The sequence below is a fragment of the Primulina huaijiensis genome, chromosome 3 (genome assembly GCF_012295235.1).
Source record: "Primulina huaijiensis isolate GDHJ02 chromosome 3, ASM1229523v2, whole genome shotgun sequence".
NCBI classification, from domain to species: domain Eukaryota; kingdom Viridiplantae; phylum Streptophyta; class Magnoliopsida; order Lamiales; family Gesneriaceae; genus Primulina; species Primulina huaijiensis.
In genome coordinates, this window is record NC_133308.1 from 11427865 (window position 1) to 11432062 (window position 4198).

The 4198-nt window shown below is 30.3% G+C and overlaps 1 long non-coding RNA gene across 1 annotated transcript; it reads left to right on the top strand.

The window, feature by feature from the left end:
* Positions 1–247: 247 nt before the first annotated feature.
* LOC140972407 (uncharacterized) lies at positions 248–759 on the top strand. The gene is made up of 3 exons (XR_012174508.1): positions 248–338; positions 417–504; positions 587–759. It is a non-coding gene; the product is annotated as an uncharacterized lncRNA (long non-coding RNA).
* The last annotated feature ends 3439 nt before the right edge of the window (positions 760–4198 follow it).

Genomic DNA, 4198 nt, shown 5'->3' on the forward strand with positions numbered 1-4198 from the left:
CAATATCGATGGATGTACCTTATTGAGCGTATGTTGTATGAGTTAAAAAAATTGATTCAAAACATGGCTCGTCCGAAAGGCTCAATAGCAGAGGGATATATAGCAAAAGAGTGTATGACTCTTTGCTCAAGATATTTGAAAGACATTGAGACAAAATTCAGTAGACTTGAACGAAACTATGACAGTGGCTTTCATAAATATAAAGGTGAAATATCCATATTTTTTCAATGTGCACGAGCATTAAGAGCTGGTATAAGTCGTATTCTTGATGATGATGCATGGGAGAAAGCTCATATCTATATTTTAAAGAATTGCGATGAAGTACAACCTTTCCTCGAGTGAGCTCAAATATCTCTAAACAACTATTTCTCTTTTCTTTTTACATACATGCATTTCTCACTAATGTTGTAACGCAGAGAGTACTCTAAAAATCAGAAAAATATTACACCACAACTATCAGATGACGAATGGAATAGTAATTTTATTGGTTGGTTTAAACAACAAGTAAGTGATTCTATTGTTATAAATTATTTTTTGTTGAGCAAGATTATTTGTTCGAGTTATTTACATTGTAATTTATTTGTAGGTTGACAAAATGAAAATGCATGACCAACACACTTAAAATGATGAGATGCTATCGTTGTGCCGTGGTCCTTCAATGTATGTTACATGCTTCAGTGGTTATGTTGTCAATGGATATAGGTTTCGGATTGAAGCTCGTGACAACGGATGTAGAACACAAAATTTTGGGGTGTGTATTATCGGTGATATATGTAGTGACAAGAATTATGTTGACTATTATGGAGTGTTGACAGAGATTCTTGAACTGCAGTATCTTGATGGAAAACAAGTGGTTTTATTTCGATGTAGATGGTTCGAGGTGCATGATAATGAGAAAGGAGCCAAAATAGATGAATATGGATTCACTAGCATTAATTGCCATCGTATTTTGAAAACAAACGAACCTTTTATTCTGGCCACTCAAGCTTCACAAGTGTTTTATGCCACTGAAAACATCAATAAAGGTTGGCATGTTGTTGTTAAGACACAACCTCGGGATCTATATGAGATGTCACAACCAATAGAGGACGAGAGCAATAATGCAGATGATTTCGGTGAAGCATATCAACATACTGAATCTTTCAATTTTGATTGTGGTGGCCAAACTTCCTTTGACCTAGATGGTCAAAACATTTGGAGAAGAACAGATTTGGAGCCGCTAGTAATTGACTTACCAAAAAACAAAAGAAAGAGAAAGCGAATTGCAATTTGAAGAAGTATTACCAACTTATCATGTTTCTTAATTGTTTTTAATGCTTCTCTCTTGTGGTAAACATGTTTGTTCTTTTATGTGTTAGTTGTTTATTCATTCTGGTTCACTTTCATGTTTTTACTATTTATACGAATCTGTTACATTGCTTATATTAATAGATGAAACCAATGCTTGCAAAAAGTAGTGTAGGCAACATCCGAAAGCCTGTAAAATATTTAGTGCCTGTGTGGATATGGACAGAAAACGAGGCCTCTTGAGATTCTACTGGTAATTTCTTTTCTAAACTGATATCTTAGATTTATTTTTTTTATAGATTTTTAATGGTTAATATAATTATTTCATACTTAAATTATCTGATTTTTAGTTTTCCAGGAAGTGCATCTGCCCACAAGAGCATAGGGAGAATTCAAAGGTTACAGGTTGAAGAACAAGAAGCTCAATACATCGGCAATCAACGAAGAATTGGTAAACCTCTAAACTTTATGTAGACATTGTAATTTATAACTCCTGTAATTTTTTTAGGTCGCTCCCTCTATTTTCAAGTGAAAATGAAACGCATGCTATTCGTTTTCTTAAAACGTGCTAGAAATTTTTTTTTCCTCCTTAGTGATTGATCTAAACACAGAGTTTTAATTAGGTAGTAAGAATGCCTAATTGAATCAGGTTGTTGCAAAAGTTATAATTTTCAAAGTATTCTAGCATATATTCTTCCCATAAGGAAGAAGGTGGTGACATAGGAGTTATTCAAATCTCCGAACATCTAAAAATATCTTCGTGTTATTTACATTTCAGTCAATCTATTCTTGATAATTCAACTGTTTTTCTCACTTGGTCATTTTGCAGTGTTCAATCTGTCAGTCTAACTTCCTTCTTCATAAAAATTATCTAATTAGCCAACTGACATTGACTTAGAGAAAATTAAAAAATTCAATTTTCTAACCCAATCGAATTTAAGACAAAGTAATGTGATTATTTATTGAAACGCCCCTCCCCCTTCTAATCATTCACATGATCCTAACAATAAGTCCACACATAATAAATTTTGAAATACTTTAATTTTATGGTTATTTTATAATAACTTTGTATATTATCAATAATTTATTATTGTACGACTGGGATGTCAAAAATAATCAAGCATGCCAAATTATAATAGTATTTGTATCGATAAATTTTTTAATGATTTACATACTTCTGGTTTATATAATATCAAAATATTCAAGTTTGTAGAATCAATAAAATTTTAATTTACACAATTACAAACTTTAATCATCAATAAACTTCTGTTTTATTGTAACATTTATTTGACATTGATATTATTTAACTATCCAAGTTAATTTGTTTTTAAAAATATATAGAAATATTTGATCTACTTGATCAATTATCTATATAATATTTTCATCTTAATATTGAACATTTTTTCAAGAAAATGCATACTTACTCCTCCGGAGTAGTATAATTCTTTTATAGTTATTGAGTTGTAATAACATATCGTTATCAAATCAAAGTTTTATTCAAAGTTTCATATGTACTATTGTTTATCACTATACATAAATATGATCATATCAAGCATTTTAAAGTTTATACACTTTTTGTCATCAATCAAATGGTCTTCTTGATTTTTTATACATTCATGTTAGGTTAGGATGAAAATAATTTAGATGTACATGAATTGCCTTCACAAACTATACCATGTTTGGTAAGATAGGTAAATCATCAAACATATTTCAAATACGATATTTTATAAATAGTAATATGAGAAATAAGTGGACTTCTAGTGCAATACTTGATTAGGAGATAATATATATGAATCTTTGTATGCTACATATATTTTCATATATTTTGTGCTAATATTTGGTAAAAACTTGTATGAGACGGTCTCACGGGTCGTATTTTGTGAGACGATCTCATGAATCTTTATCTATGAGACGGGTCAACTCTACCGATATTCACAATAAAAAGTAATACTGTTAGCATAAAAAATAATACTTTTTCATGGATGATCCAAATAAGAAATCTGTCTCACAAAATACGACCCGTGAGACTGTCTCACACAAGTTTTTGCTTTATATATTAGTGGTTGTATTTCATATCCACAACAAAAGATTTGATTAATGCTTAACAATCATAAACATTATAAAATTCGCTTCGAGGAACGTATCATGGTAAATAGAAGAATTTTGTGTTTGATCTCGGTTTTCTCGTGCCCAAACGCAGCGGAAGTTTTAAAATTTTTATTTTATTTTGACAATCAAAATATATTTGTTTTAAGCACTCGTATGATTTTATGAATAAACATTCATAGACGATAGAATTTTATACATTTGATGATTAAATCACTTGGCTCCAACTAATCCGGTATAGTCAGATCTAGCTCTTAATGAATCCCTACGAACAATCTTCAAGGCTCTTTTCTTCAATCTTCGAATCAGGTCCACGACTAAAATATTTGTTCCTCTTCTAATTTGCACTAGAAAAATTAGAAGAGATTTAACGTTGGAGATCGAAGCATGAGAGACGGCTCAAACAATTCTCCAAGGAGAGGTGGCCGAATTTATTGAGTGCTAGGGAGAGGGGATTTCGAAAATCACTTGTGGTGGTGGCTAGGGTTATGGCTTGATTATTTCTATTTATAATTAAGCCATGACCTTATATTTTATAATTAACATTAATGGACTTGATTAATTAATTGTGTTAGTCTAACTAGTTTAATTAATTAATCAAAGTCCATTAATAACTTTAATTATTTAATATGTTGGACTCGTACTCCTACAAGCCCATTAACCACACTTCTCAATATATTTAATTTATTATTTAATAAACTCAATTTTTGAGCTTAATAAATTAAATACATTACAATTCAACATTTGAATTTAATATTATAAATTCAACTCCTTGAATTTTTCACCTCCATAATTTAATATTTAA